At 37.6% G+C, this 16895-nt stretch overlaps 1 long non-coding RNA gene across 1 annotated transcript; it reads left to right on the forward strand.

The window, feature by feature from the left end:
- Positions 1 to 391: 391 nt before the first annotated feature.
- LOC140180820 (uncharacterized) lies at positions 392 to 14761 on the forward strand. Its single transcript, XR_011874806.1, has 3 exons — positions 392 to 545; positions 626 to 685; positions 14629 to 14761. It is a non-coding gene; the product is annotated as an uncharacterized lncRNA (long non-coding RNA).
- The last annotated feature ends 2134 nt before the right edge of the window (positions 14762 to 16895 follow it).

Consider the following 16895-nt stretch of genomic DNA (forward strand, 5'->3'; position numbering starts at 1 on the left):
TATCATTATATTAGTATTAGAAGCTTCTTGAATAATATTATAAGGTTACCTGGTCAGTTTTAGTTAAAAATAGAAAACCGGTTTAACCGGGTTCACAATTTACTGGTGCAGCTTGGCACCAGCACTCGCTGATGACTTTAGCAATGCTAAGGCCTCATTATACATGTTTTATTCTCATAATAAATATGTTACTAGTGTCATTTATGCTAGTAGCTCAGAAAATAATTTTTAGAGATGTTTTCACAAGTGTTCCGATACACCTAGTTTTAGTAGTTATACACCTGAGATATTTTAATATTATTTTAATCCAACTCCAAGCCAACCAATCACAACTCACCCTACACCCTCAAAACCCCCAAGGCTGGCTCATTTTCACTTTGTGGCCGAAAATAGGTAGAGAGAAAAAGAGAGAAAAGTTCTTAGTTCCAAATCTTCAAAGCTTGATTTCTACTGAACTAAAACTCAAATCAAAATTCCAATCCGACCAAAATGATCCTCTCTTCTTTCTCTACATGGTTATATGACTTATCAAGTCTGGGATCAAGGTGAGTTGGCTGCACCATCTCTCTTTTGATTCAGTTTCAAGGAAACATGCTTAAATATGTGTTTTCTTGATGTGATTTAGGAGGAAAAAGTGCTTAAGGACCACCTGAAAATCTAACTGAATTAGGGGCAGCAAAATCAGGTAGGGTGCCACGAAATTAATCTTGATTATTTGTGTTTGAGATGTGTGAATGTTGTATAATTTGGCTGTGCTAAAAATTGGTTGCATATATGATTGATTCTTGGTGAAAATTTGGTGAAATTTTGATGAAATTTGATGAAATTCAAGCTTTAAAGTTCATGTTCTTGGGCAGCTGGGAAAAACGAAACCCTAAGCTTAAATTGAGGTTCAATTTGTGTTGAAATCATGTAGAAAAGATGGGGTTTTAGTGGCTGCTAATTTATTATGAATTATAGTAAAAATCGGTTGCTGAAAAGACTGAAAAACGGGTAAAAACAGAGAAAGAATCTGAAGAATTTATGAAGAACATGAAGAACACTTTGAGTGTGATGAAGAACAATGAAGAACACCTTTTTGATTCATAAAAGGGCAAGGAAGTAATTATTTTGGTGTTTGAGGGGTTATTTGGTAATTACTGAAAGTTAGGGTGGTAAAAGTAGAAATATTAAAAGTTACGGGTGGTAAAAAGTGAATTTTAAAGGTTAAAGGTTAAAGTAAAGTTAATTTTCGAAAATATATTAATAAAATAATAAATAATAATAAAATATTAAATAATAATATTTAATTAAAATTAATATTTTAATAAAAATAATAAAATAATGCGAAAAAGGCAATTTTCTGTAAAAGCTTTAGAAAGACAACTTTAAGTGCAGAATCTCATAATTACCTTCATAAAACACTTAGGGAGTGGTAAGAACATATTGGTGAGGCAAAGATAAATAAAAGATAAAAGTTTAAGAAAAGATAAAAATCGAAGAAAAAGTCTGTAAGATTTTAATGACAGAAAAACAGACAGAGACTAGCAAACAAACTAGGGCAGCATAGTTAGTCTTTGAGTTGCGACTAGGGTTAGGTATTATATGAAAAGTTAAATTGTTTCAGTATAGACTTAATGAACCTATACTTGGGATATGCTAACTATTCATACCGAAATTTACATAAGCTTTAAATACACAGATTAAACAGAGAAATCAGAGCAAGGTAAAGAGACTAAGAGCAGAAGGCTTATTGAAAGGTTAATTGTTGCTTGAGGCAACCCAAGAGATATTGTTTGCTTATTCGTTGCTGAATGCAACCTAAGAGATAATATTTATTATCTGTTGCTTTAAGCAACCCAAGAGTTTCTGTAGGGAAACTTGGATACCTACAGCAATTTTCCGTTCCCAAGAGTATATTTCCTGCGAGTAGAAAGCAGAGGCTGTCTCAATAGAGCAGCTAATAATTATATGCGCATTTATTTGAACGGAAGATCGTATCCGGGAAATCGTGAACTCGTGACCGGATAAATGTCGGGAATGCAGGTGCTAACCGACACATGAGCTCATGGCCTGTACTAGGGCTAGACATGCATCATTCTTGTCTGCGCATCATTCTCTGTTGCTTTCCTTCTTGTGAGTGAACTATTTCTTTATGTTTGTCTGCTTGAGTGTTATGTCTGTGCTTTATTTCCTTGTGTTCTTCTGTTTGTGTTCTGTTTTCTATTTTCCTATCTATTTTAACTACTGTTTACTACTTTATTGTATTCTAATATCTATCTGCTAATCGGAATCAAATAAATGAACGTAACTAATAACCCCGACCCTACTAAGAACTCCTCAGTTCTTACCCCTTCTCTCCCTTCCTCCCCCCTCAGATGGAGACGGGTGTGATCTTCTATGAGTTCGAGGACCCTTACGTCTACGAGGATCCGGTACATCACAGTTACTTCATTATGGGTTTGGAGCCTCGTATTAGACGATATGCGTTACCTAATCGAGCTTTTCAACATCCTCTGTCTAGCCCGCATTTTGACCCCGATGCTCCTTACGACTTTCCCTTATCCTGGTTACATCCTGACGCACCTGGACATCCTTTTCCTGATAATCCCGGGCACCCTATACCAGCTCAACCTTTGAATGAGGCGGTACCTGAGCCTATCATTCCTGATGAGCCTGAGTTAGCTGATGACTACGTACCTGTGATACCACCAGAGTGGGATTTTCCCCTTGAGCCGATCCCCGACTTTCTACAGCCTGATGAGCCGGCACTACCAGACGGTGGGGTAGCTCCTATATACGCGAACGGACCTGTGCTCGCGAATGGTTTTGTACATAGTGACAGCAGTGTTTCTGGTGGATCTGAGGGTATAGCTGTAGCTGCGGATGATGATGAGGAGGAGGATCCTGAGATAGAGATAGAGCAGGATGAGGAGATGGACGAGCCTCATGGCGATTCTCCGAACGGCCACGTGTAGATATAGCTTGACTGCGGAAGGGGCATTCTTTTGATGACACTCTAGTCTGACATTATCGGTTAGTTAGTCTGTCACTTGTGTTAGTACACCCGAGAGCTAGGAGCTATATAGTGGTTAGGCTAGCCTGGGTGCCAGTTTAGTGGCTTTTTGTATGGGCCAGGCTCTGGGAGTGTCGTGTATATATTAGCTACGTAGGATGATGAGGATGTAAACTGACTTGATCTTGTGTAAACGCTGCATGTTTTGTTATAGTGTACATGATGTATATTATCAGTTGTGTTTCTATGTTTCTTTATGCCGCTTTTTCTATTACTCTCAATGTATGCTTGTTTATTTTACCTTGTTATCCGCAACGATACGATATAAAAAAAAAGTTACCCGTAAAGTTGGCATCGCTCTAACAAGGAACAGGCTCATATACTAAATAATAGTTAATAATTAAGAGGGATAAGTTAGTAACACTTAGCTTCTTGTATGACCATGGCATACTGGGAGTTGGGTCGTTACACCACGGCCAAGACTCATAAAGTAGCTGTGTTCAAGAATCAACCTACTAAACTAGGAGAATCAATAACACTATCTGAATTCTAAGTTCCTATAGATGCCAATCATTCTGAGCTTCAATGGATAAAGTGAGATGCCAAAACTGTTCGGAAGCAAAAAGCTACTAGTCCCGCTCATCTAATTAGAATCTGAGCTTCACTAAAAAAAACTCTGAGATATTATTGCTTCTTAACTTATTTGTATTCTATTTTATTTGTCTAGTTGCTTGGGGACAAGCAACAGTTTAAGTTTGGTGTTGTGATGAGCGGATATTTTATACGCTTTTTGGTGTTAATTTCATGTAGTTTTTAGTATGTTTTAGTTAGTTTTTAGTATATTTTCATTAGTTTCTAGGCAAAATTCATATTTCTGGACGTCACTATGAGTTTGTGTGTTTTTCTGTAATTTCAGGTATTTTCTGGCTGAAATTGAGGGAGCTGAGCAAAAATCTGATTCAGGCTGAAAAAGGACTGCTGATGCTGTTGGATTCTGACCTCTCTGCACTCGGAATAGATTTTCTGGAGCTACAGGAGTCCAATTGGCACGCTCCCAATTGCGTTGAAAAGTAGACATCCAGGGATTTCCAGCAATATATAATAGTCCATACTTTGCTCAAGGATAGATGACGTAAAATGGCGTTCAACGCCAGTTCCATGTTGCAGTCTGGCGTTAAACGCCAGAAATAGGTTACAAGTTGGAGTTAAATGCCCAAAACAGGCTACAACCTGGCGTTTAACTCCAGAAACAGCCTAAGCACGTGTAAAGCTTAAGTCTCAGCCCCAGCACACACCAAGTGGGCCCCAGAAGTGGATTTCTGCACTATGTATCATAGTTTACTCATTCTCTGCAAACCTAGATTACTAGCTTATTATTTAAACAACTTTTAGAGGATTATTTTGTATCGGATGACATTTTAGATCTGAACTTTGTACTCCTTGATGGCATGAGTCTCTAAACTCCATTGTTGGGGGTGAGGAACTCTGCTGTGTCTTGATGAATTAATACAATTACTTCTGTTTTCCATTCAAACACGCTTGTTTCTATCTAAGATATTTATTCGCACTTCAATATGATGAATGTGATGATCCGTGACACTCATCACCATTCTCAACCTATGAACGCGTGCCTGACAACCACCTCCGTTCTACATTAGATTGAATAAGTATCTCTTGGATTCCTTAATCAGAATCTTCGTGGTATAAGCTAGAATCCATTGGCAGCATTTTTGAGAATCCGGAAAGTCTAAACCGTATTCCGAGTAGGATTCAGGGATTGAATGACTGTGACGAGCTTCAAACTCACAAAGGTTGGGCGTAGTGACAGACGCAAAAGGACCAACGGATCCTATTCCAGCATGAGTGAGAACCGACAGATGATTAGCCGAGCGGTGACAACGCACTTGGACCATTTTCACTGAGAGGACGGATGGTAGCCATTAACAATGGTGATCCCCCAACATACAGCTTGCCATAGGAGGAAACTTGCGTGCGTGAAGAAGATGACAGTAGGAAAGGAGAGATTCAGAAGACAAAGCATCTCCAAAACTCCAACATATTCTCCATTACTGCATAACAAGTATTTATTTCTTGCTCTTTTATTCTTCGTAATTTAACTTGATAATTATAATTGATATCCTGACTAAGAGTTACAAGATAACCATAGATTGCTTCAAGCCAACAATCTCTGTGGGATTCGACCCTTACTCACGTAAGGTATTACTTGGACGACCCAGTGCACTTGCTGGTTAGTGGTACGAGTTGTGAAAAGTGTGATTCACAATTTGTGTACCACCTATACACATGAGACACACAACAGAGTATGCAATGAAGCATAGTCAGTCCACTCCCCAGGCTCTACTGGGAACAAATTGCTCTGATACCAAATTGTAACGACCCAATTTTCAATATGTCTAGATCATACCGGAAACCGAGCGCTACCAATTTGTCTTCCTAATTATTATCTATTATTTATCATATGAGCCTGATTCATTGTTAAAAGCGTAGTTAATTTGCGAGGTATATTTTTTTTTAAAACGTTTGGATTAATAGACGGAATCATTCATAATCATCTCACAACTGATAACAGATAAAACAGTTATAAGCAACCACACATAAATACATCACAAGTAGCTAGCAACATTCAGTTATCCAACCTTTATTAGAGTATAGACCTTCAGTTAGAACACCCCTAGATATAGTTAGATAATAACTATATACATATACAGACATACAACATCCTAGGTCCTGACCTGTTCAAGAGGTCCCTAAGCTGGCACCTAGGCTAGCCTAGACTCTATACTCACCTAGTCCCTTTAAACTTCTAAAGCGAGGGAAAATACGTTCTAAGTCTTCAAAACTCAAGCAGGTGGAACGTCATCAAAAGGTAGAACATCATCTGCTACTCCTATGCATGATCAGACTTTTCCACAGGACGTCTCTCTGGTACCTCATGAAGTAACCACACAACAGGAGTCTCATACACAGGATTTAGGTTAAAGTGCGCTTACGAACGGGGTGCAGACGTTGGCTGGTCTCACAATATATACATATAAACAGAGTACGATATTCACCCTAGACTCAGAAGACTATCTAGAGCAGAATCCTCTTCTTGCAAACGGTCATCAGCGAACTATGGTAAGGTACTTTTACTTCCATCTGAAGGGGGAAGGGAGAGAGAAGGGGTAAGAACTGGGGAGTTCTTAGTTGGGCCAGGGTTATTAGTTAAGTTCATTAATACCGTGTTGTTTAGCAAACGAATAGCAAAATACCAAGAAGTAGTGAACAGAAGATACAGATAAATAGAGAAAACAGGGAAACAGAAAGTAGAACACAAACAAAAGAATACAAGAAAATAAAATGCAAATACAAAGAATAAAATACAAACAAACAGAGCATACATTCATTCAATAATCATAATAGAGGAAATGCACAACCAAGTATGATGCATGTCTGTCCTATGCAGGCCATGAGCTCACGTGTCGGTTTACACCCTGCAGCCCGACATTACCTAGGAACAAGTCCCAGATATGGTTTCCCTTTGTGTCCTTAGTGCATATGTGTCGGTGGTAAGAATACCACTCCTTCGTGACTACCGGCAGTCAGCGCAAAGCCCGACCCCATAATATACGCACAAGGGGAAACAGTGATCCTCAGTTCGTGGGCGTCCCCGAGATCGATTCACAAACAAAACAATGATCCTCAGTTCGTGGGTTTCTCCGAGATCAACATACAACAACAAACGTGATCTTCAGTTCGTGGGTTATACCCGAGATCAACATACAATAGTTCGTGGGTTATTCCTGTAATCAATGATTATCAGTTCGTGGGTTTTTCCTGCATATAAAATAGTTAACAGTTCGTAGGTTTCCCTGAGATCAATGATCATTCAGTTCGTGGGTACTTCCTGTATTTAACCAATTATCCGTCCGTGGGTTTTACTGCTATTTTCTCTGTGTCTGTTTACTCTGCTCTCATTACTCTTTTCTCTGTAACTATTTTCTCTGCTCTCATTACTCTTTTCTCTATATCCCTATTACTCTTTTTTCTTTATCTCTTTACTTTACTCTAGTTATTCTGTTCTCTGTGTTACTTTATTCTGCTCTGATTTCTCTATTTAACGTTTGTTTTTAAGGCTTATGTAAATTTCGGAATGAATAGTTAGCCTGTCCCAGGTATAGGTTCATTAAGTCTATAATGAAACAATTTAACTTTTCATATAATACCTAACCCTAGTCGCAACTCAAGGACTAACTATATTGCCCTAGTTCGTTCACTAATATCTGTCTGTTTTTCTGTTATTAAAACTTTACAGACTTTTCTTTGGTTTTTATCTTTTCTTTAACTTCTTATCTTTCCTTTATCTTTGCCTCACTAACATATTATTACCACCCCCTAAGTGTTTTATGAAGGTAATTATGAGATTCTACACTTAAAGTTGTCTTTCTAAAGCTTTTACAGAAAACAGCTTTTTCTACATTATTTTATTATTATTTATTATTTTATTAATATATTTTCGAAAATTACCTTCCTTTAACCTTTTACTTTATAAATTCACTTTTTACCACCCGTAACTTTTAATATTTCTACTTTAACCACCCTAACTTTTAGAAATTACAAAATAACCCCTCAAACAATAAAATATTTTCTTCCTTGCCCTTTCTAAGATCTAAAAGGTGTTCTTCAATGTTCTTCACCACACTCAAAGTGTTCTTCGTGTTCTTCGTATATTCTTCAAATTCTTTCTCTATTTTTACCCGTTTTTCAGTCTTTTCAGCAACCGATTTTTACCATAATTCAAATTAAATTAGCAGCCACTAAAACCCCATCTTTTCTACATGATTTTAACACAAATTGAACCCCAATTTAAGAATTAGGGTTCGTTTTTCCAGCTGCACTCAAGGACATGTTTCATAGCTTTATTTCATCAAATTTCATCAAATTTCGCCAAACTTTCAATAAGAATCACTCATATAAATAATCAATTTCAAGCACAGCCAAACCATATCATAATCACACAACTTAAATAGAATCAATCAAGATTAAATTCATCAAACCCTACCTTGATTTGCTGCTCCAAATCCGGTTACTCTTTGAAGTGTTCTTAAAGCACTTTTTCCTCCTAAAATACATCAAGAACAACTTTAAAACTCTAAACCATCAACTAAACGAACTTCAACAGTATCTTAGGAAGGTTATCCTCACCTTAAATGTGCAGGAAATCAAATATCTTTGGCCCACAAGTCAAGCAAGCAAGAGATCTAAGGAAGAACATCAAGAAAACACTTGTTTAAGCATGTTTCCTTGAAAACCGAATTGAAGAGGGAGGGAGACAGCCATCTCACCTTATTTCCAGCCTTGATAAGTTACATGGTTATGTAGAGGAAGAAGAGAGGATCATTTTGGTGAAATCGGAGTTTTGATTTGAGTTTTAGTTCAGAAGAAATCAAGCTTTGAAGATTAAGTGTTCATGAAAGTTTCTCTCTTTTCTCTCTTGTTATTTTCGGCCAAAATGATGAAATGAGACAGCCTTGGAGATCTTGGGGGGTGTAAAGTGAGTTGTGATTGGTTGGCTTGGAGGTGGATTAAAATAATATTAAAATATCTCTGGTGTATAACTACTAAAACAAGGTGTATCGGAACACTCGTAAAAACATCTCTAAAACTTATTTTCTGAGCTACTAGCATAAATGACACTAGTAACATATTTATTATGAGAATAGAACATGTATGATGAGGCCTTAGCATTGCTAAAGTCATCAGAGAGTGCTGGTGCTAAGCTGCACCAGTAAACCGTAAACCTGGTTAAACCGATTTCCTATTTTTAACTAAAAACAGACCAGGTAACCTTATAATATCATTCAAGAATCTTCCAATACTAATATTATACTATTATCTCTCTTCTCTCATGAATCGAGTCCGGTTTGTCAAACTGAGACTATTTACGAAAACTAGAATCAAAACTCCTAAACGATACGGTTCAAAAACTAGGTTCATCGTGACTGCATTATCGAGCTTGCCTCAGAAAAGGTTCTAGCTTAAGGATGACATAATGACAATGAGGATTGAGATGCTTGATGATACATTATAGGTGTTCCCTTTACTGATCTTCCGGAGTTCTCCGTACTTTCAGAAAAGATCTCGCGTACTCGAAAATCGGGGTTGTTACAATTAGGAGTTTTCTTGGTTTGGTGGGTTATTATCGAAGGTTTATCAAAGGGTTCTCACAACTCTCTTTGCCTTTCACTAAGCAGACTAGGAAGGATGTACCATTTGTTTGGACTACTGAGTGCGAGGAAAGTTTTCAAGCGCTGAAGCAAAAGTTAACCACTATACTTGTATTGGTTTTGCCTGAGCCGAATGAACCATTTGAGGTATACTGTGATGCCTCACTAAAGTGTCTCGGGTGCGTGCTGATGTAGCACTGTAATGTCGTGGCATACGCCTCATGGCAGTTAAGGCCGCATGAGATGAATTATCCGACTCATGACTTAGAGCTTGCTACCATTGTGTTTGCTCTAAAAGTTTGGAGGCATTACCTCTATGGCGTCAAATTTCAAGTTTTCTCTGATCACAAGAGCTTGAAGTACCTTTTTCAGTAGAAAGAGCTGAATATGCGTCAGAGAAGGTGGATGGAGCTTCTAAAGGATTTTGACTTCGAGTTGAATTACTACTCTGGAAAGGGGAATGTTGTGGTGGACACTTTGAGCCGGAAGTCCCTATGTGTTGCTTGGATGATGCTACGAGAAGAAGAATTGATAAAAGCATTCAAGAGTTTGAAATTGGGGGTTTGAGAGGAGTCTGGTACTTTATGCTTAAGCTAGTTGCAATTTTCAAGTGAGTTTAAATCCAAGAAAAAAAAGCCCGACAAGACGAGAAAGAATTATAGAAGATGTGGCTGGCATTTGAACATGAGAAGTGGTGGACAGTATCATGGGACGATGAAGGAATATGGAGATTAATGATGGCCGAAAGTGGGTTAAGAATTTTCCTCAAAATGGAATTGGCTTTGCAAGTATAGTCCCAAACCCACAATCAACCAACATCAAAGTTTAAAATAAAGGATTGTCACAATCAACACAAAATAACCGGGAGTTTTAAATCCCGGGTCGTTCTCCCTAGGAATTGCAATTAAGTGTCATGTTATTGGCTCTGAGGAAATTGGGTGGTTGTGATTGAAAGAAGCAAGAAATTAAAATTGCAAGAAATTAAACAAGCATGCAAAAAATTAAATGAAAAGCAATTAAAGTAACAAAAATGGGATTTAAGTGGCAAAAATGACTCTTGGCAAGGATTGGGGAATTGAGGATTCCTGTCCTAGTCATAGACCACAAACATGGTAATTTCATAGAATTAATCCCACTTAGTCTATCCTAACATCGAGGATAAGTCAAAAGGGCATAATTGATCTTAATCCATAAGTCCTAGTCAACTCACTAATTAACTTACTGAAAGACTAGCGTTAATGGAAACCAAACCAACTGACAATCCTAACACAATATGGAATGGATATCCATAACTCAAGTTCACCTAATTACCCAATTCCACCAAGAGTGTGAAAAACTTATACAAAGGCTAAAAGAGATATTTTGTTAAACACCTAGCATGCATAAAAGGGAAAATATCATAAATTGTAATAAAAATAAAATATATAACTACCAAATGCAAGACAATAATAATAGAAACTCAAACAAGTATTAAAGAAAGATAAAATATCAAAATTGCATTAAATAAAATCAAAAGTGACAAGTGTTCATAAACTAAAAGTAGCAAAATTGGAAAAAATAACAAAAAAAATGAAGATGATCAAGACAAGAAAGCATGAAAAAATAAATGAAACCATACTAAAAAAAGAATTAAAGACTAAAATTAAAGAGAAATTAAGCTAGAAACCCTAAATTCTAGAAAAAAGGGGGAGCTTCTCTCTCGAGAAAACTACCCTAAAACATGATAAAACCTAAACCTAATTGCTCCCCTCTTCATCCCTCTTCAATTTGGCTTGAAATAGCTTCAGAATTGAGTTGGATTGGGCTTTGGAGGCCCAGAATTCACCCCAGTGATTTACAATTAATGACTTCACATGAATGCATTCGTGCGTATGCACGACCTACCGTGCGTACGCACAGTTGTGCAAAATTCCCATTGTGCATATGCACCAAAAGTTATGCGTATGCATCGTTGCACGAGGTTGCAATTGTGCGTATGCACGCATCACTGTGTGTACACATCCTTGTTGCAGCTTCCAAACTCCATTTTCTTCATGATTTCTCCTCTTTTGAATGCTCTTTCCTCACTTCTTCAACCCATACTTGCCTTGGAAACCTGAAATCACTTAACAAATACATCAAGGCACCAAATAGGATTAAAGTGAATAAAATTTGGCAATTAAAAGACCTAAAAAGCATGTTTTCACTTTTAAGCACAATTTAGGAAGAAATCATGAAACTATGCTATTTCAATGGGTAAATGCAAGAAAAGTTGATGAAATCCACCCAAATAGAGAAAATAAATCACAAAATGTGGATTCATCAGAGATTCAAGGATAGGATCTGTGTGCCGAAACATGGTTTAACTTCCTCGATAGAATATCCTCTTTTGCGGGATGCCATTCCCTTGTTTCTCTATCATAAACAAATTGATTTAGAAACTCAGCATACATCAAAGTTTGACCTATTTCAAATTCTTTGTTGGCCTCCTTCCATGCTAAGAACATTGTACATTTTCCTTCCTCTTCTTTCACGATCTCCTCAAGATCGTCATCATCTTTAAAGATGATATTTTGCTATTCAAGCAAATAAATGGTTAATCTCATCACTAAAAGCCACCTCTAATGAATATCATAAGGCAAAGTTCTCCACACAACATCACATGTAGACAAATACCTACAATCATAAAATTGTTTGATCTCATCAATAACCTAAGCACCTTTCCACTGAAAGAGTCCTTTGAAACTCTAATTGCTATCCTTCTGTACCTTTATTCATGTACTTGAACAAATATTTGATAGCATTTGACTTGTTGCTATAAAACTCATAAAATTAGTAAATAATTAGCCAATAAAATAATTATTAATACAAGAAATTAGAAAATGAAATTTTAGATTTTAATGTGGTATAATTAATTAAAATATGAATTTTGACACCAATTTTAAAGAAATTGGCCCAAGGTTGGGCCGAACGGGCCAAATCGAGAAAACCAGACCCGTATTGGACCCAAGGCCCAACCCAAGCCTCATTATATAAAGGATTCAACCATCTTCCTTCCTCATTACATGACGAATACTGAACCAAGAAGGGAGGGGCTGAAAATGAAGCTCAAACCCTAACACCACTTTCACACCTAGATATTTTCCTACTATGAGCTCCAATCGCCGAACCGTTTGCTGCCACGCGACCGCTGCGTCGAGCTCTACAAAGCCTGGCAACAAATTTGGTAAGGAAGTCATATTATCATTTCCCATTCTATGTTCCCCAATTTTCATAGATTGTGTGTTGTGGGTGATGAAATCTTTGGTTAGTTTGATGTTTAGAGTCAAGTTAACTTGAGGAATTAGTGGGCTTTTGTTTGATTAATGCACATACAAGGTAAGGATCCACAAACCCTAGTGAATCCCTTAGTTAATAATGATTGAGTATTGAGTTATGTGTGTGAATGTGATAATATGTGTTAGGTAGTTTATAAGTAGATTTGGAACATAATTGAAAGGATTGGAAGCATGAGTGAAAGCTTAGGTGCTGAATTGATAGTGGTGGAGACTTGGACCTTGCCTAATTGAGTTGCCTTTGGGTTATACGAGGAAATTGGCCAAGGTATAGTTTTAGTTTCTCGTAATTAATATATAAAGTCTTGTGAAAACTTAGGCTAGATGACCATAGGATAAGTGTGAATGCATGAGTATGATAATTGCCAAGCATGTTTGAGGATGATTGTTGATATGGATTGAGTATTTGTTGATGATTGTTATTCATGATGAGAGTAGGGTGATAAATGATGGATTAATGATGCTTGATATGTTGATAATGATGAATACAAATATACTTTGCATTATTGATGATTTGTTGGTAAAATTGTGAAGTTCATGTATGAATATTATTTAAAATTGAGGTATGGTTGATTATGGTAGGATTTTGATGCTGTGTGGTAGTGATATGGTGTGTTGGTGGGTTGTATTTAAGCATAAATGTTGATTGAGTTTGAAAATTGGTAGTTATCGGCGAGCCATAACTCGGCTTTCGGATTCCTAAATTATTTCAATTTTTTTCATATGAAAATTGGCTCCGTGAAGTTTACGCGTTCAAAGAACGGATGAAAAATATTTTAAAACGAAAAAGTTATGGCCATCAGAAGTTCGGAGTGCAAAATTGAAAATTCTGCAGCATTTAGCATTTTTGCCATCTGCAGAACTTGCGTACGCGACCACTGAACGCGACGCGACCCGACCATCCTATTCAGGTTGGGCATCTTTCATACGCGAGCAGTGGTTTTTGAGGGGTTGAGTACGCAACCACCTGCATGTGATGCGACCAACCCTTTCGGGTTGGGCCTCTCGCGTACACGAGCAGAGTGCTTGCGTACACGAGCATTTAATAAATGAGCCCTTGCATACACGAGCAAGGTGCTTGCGTACAGGACAACCCTTTTTTCAGCAAATGAATTTTTGTGTTTTAAGACTTAATTTTGAACCTCTAAACCTCTGTTTTTACTCTTTTAGTCCCTAGACCTTAGTGGTATGCTTAGTATGAGGTAAAGTTAGGAAGGAGAAGTAACTTAGGAATGAAGAAAGATTTTTAAAAGGTAATATGTGGTTGGGGAAGGTGGTACTTAATTTGATAAAGATGATGAAAGTGGTATATGAGGCAATTAAGAGAGTAATGTCATATTGAGAATGATGTATGAGATACTTGATGATGTTAATTAATTGAAAACAATGAGATGAGCTACGAATGAGAATGAAAATGATATTTATGAGATATAATTGATTATTATTGAGACATTTGTTGACCCCTGTACATAAGATGTGACCGGACACTTTAACTCCCCGAGTTCCCCATGGGAATGCATATATGAATATTTTTGAGCTTGGGGTGTTGTCTCTTTGATGTCAGCTCGGGTTTCATCCCATGGTTTATTTTTGAGCTTGGGGATGCGTGTACAGAGGGACTATCCACGGTTAGCTACCAGGACATGTGGGACTAGCTATGTAACCGATAGTTGATATCAACAGCCATAGGGTAGGCATATATCATGTGCATTTGTTCATTTGCTTTGGTTTGCATTCTTGGGTTTGCCTAATTGATATTCATGTTTAACTGCTATGTGTTCTATTTGCTGTATCTGTAAACTACCTGTCCTTTCCTTGTCTACTCGCTTGTTTTTGTTATTCCCCGGAGATGGAGGTTATGGGGGAAAGTGGATAATGGAGGGTTAGGTTAAGGTTTTGGCTAAGTTTAGGAATCCATAGAAAACCACCCTTGTTTATGGATATTGTTTTAGTTCTTTAAGTTTTATAATCTAAGGATCAGAGTTCTAGGATTGCCTCTGGCTTTCCCGGGGACTTATTTATTATATATGTGGGCACCTTAACCATACTGAGAACCCCGGTTCTCATCTCATACGAGATTGTTGTTTTTCAGATGCAGGTCGAGATGCATCTCGTTAGGCGTCTGAAGTTCTATTGCTGCGAAGATAGGAGTTTGGGCTTTTATATTTTGTTATATATATATATTCTTAGACATCTCTTTTTATGTATTATACCTTGGTGCCTGATAGAGGCTTTTGTTGGAGAACTAGAGTTTATTTTGAGAACTTTAGATATGGAATTATATGTATGTATGTATGTAAATATTCTCCGGCCAGCCTTAGCTTTGTAGGCTGTGCTTGGAGCTTGTTTACTATGTATCCTTGATCCTCAACTCTTTTTTATATATGTATTTATTTGCGCTTAAGCTTTTCTTCGTATGCAAGTAAACGTTATTTACGAGCGTAATGCTTTCGTTTTAACTTTTCTTCAAAGGCTCATAGATATAAAACTTTTTCAACTAGATTCTCTAAAAGTATATATATATATATATATATATATATATATATATATATATATATACTTTTAGAGGTGTAATACTTTGCCACCTCAGTCTTATGACTTAAGTATAAGATTCTGTGTAGTAAGGTGTTACATTATGGTATCTGAGCAGTTTGTTCCTATAGAGCCTGAAGGACGGACTGACTATGCTTCTGTGCATACTCTGTGTGTGTGTCTATGTGATACTTAGGATATCTTACTGATGTACATAGCATAAAGTTCGTGAGCATGCATTTGGGGCTCTAAAGCACTAAACTTGAGATATTGAGACTGATCACCTTAATATCAATTGTTTGGTGTGAACAGGGACCAAATGGCATCTCACGATCCGGGTGAGGGACTCAGAGAGAAAATCCTGTGGATGAACCAGCACAAGAACACCGAGATGGAAACTCTGGTGCTGGTACAAGTAACGTAGGTCGATACCATAGGTCTATGACCCTTACTGACTTCTTTAAAGAGTGGTCCATCTCGGTTTAACGGAAATGTCAATGCTTTGGAGGCTGATCAGTGGTTTCAAGACGTGGAGATGTTTCTGTACACCCAGCATATTCCTGAAGTACAGCCAGTAGAGATAGTGACTTATTTGTTAGAGGGAGATGCTCAGAATTGGTGGCAGGAGTTGTGTCATATCTTGCAGATTAAGTTAATGGATGTCCCTTGGAATAGGTTCAAGACGGATTTTTATGGGAAATATTTCTTGCATGCACTTCGCACTGCAAAGGAGTTATAGTTAACGCAGCTGAAGCAAAAGGATATGTTCGTTGCTGACTATACCCGTGAATTCAACAACCTGGGCCATTTCTCAAAAGCTTGTTAAGGGAATCGAGCCTATTTTGAGGAATGGATGTGTGCTCAGTATGAGAAAGGACTTAGGAGAGATATCTTTAATTATGTGTATCCACAAAAGCTAATAAGTTTCACTGAGTTGGTTAAAAAGAGTCAGTTCGCAGAAGATTACTCCATGAAGTGGGCACTACTACAGGAAGGCTATGGAGAGACTGCTCTAGATGAGCCGTATAGGGCTGGACTAGGGATGTGTTTTCGATGTGTGGAACCAGGGCACATGTCTAGGGATTGTCCACGAGAAAGAGGCATAGGTGCGGGTTGGCTGCAATAGGATCGAGGTAAGTGTGATACCGAATACGTAGAACGGATTTGTTCTATTTTGGAGCTGGGACCCTGCTTTCATTTAGGTTATATAACAGAGTTGAGAAGTTTAGGATTAGAAAAGTTGGACGTATTATTGAAGTTGATACGAACTAGGAGTTGAGGCCAAGGGGAGTATTTCCAACCGTTTTCTTCAGTAATTGGAATTTTCGAGGGCGAAAATTTCTGTTGGGGGGTAGGATGTAAAACTCGTAAAATTAGTAAATAATTAGGCAATAAAATAATTATTAATCCAAGAAATTAGAAAATGAATTTTAAGAGTTTAATGTGGTTGAATGAATTAAAATATGAATTTTGACACCAATTTTAAAGAAATTGGCCCAAGATTGAGCCGAACGGGCCTAACCGAGTATACTGGGCCCATATTGGCCCCAAGGCCCAACCCAAGCCTAATTATATAAAGGATTCAGCCATCTTCCTTCCTCATTACATGAGGAATGCTGAACCAAGAAGTGAGGGGCCGAATATGAAGCTCAAACCCTAACACGACTTTCAAACCTAGATATCTTCCTACTCAGAGCTCCGATCGCCGCTCCGTTTACAGCCACGCAACCGCAGCGTCGATCTCTACAAAGCCTGGAAAGAAATTTTGTAAGGATTTTGTATCCTCATTTCCAATTCTCTCTTCCCCAATTTTCATATATTGTGTGT

Source organism: Arachis hypogaea, chromosome 17 (genome assembly GCF_003086295.3).
Source record: "Arachis hypogaea cultivar Tifrunner chromosome 17, arahy.Tifrunner.gnm2.J5K5, whole genome shotgun sequence".
Classification (NCBI taxonomy): domain Eukaryota; kingdom Viridiplantae; phylum Streptophyta; class Magnoliopsida; order Fabales; family Fabaceae; genus Arachis; species Arachis hypogaea.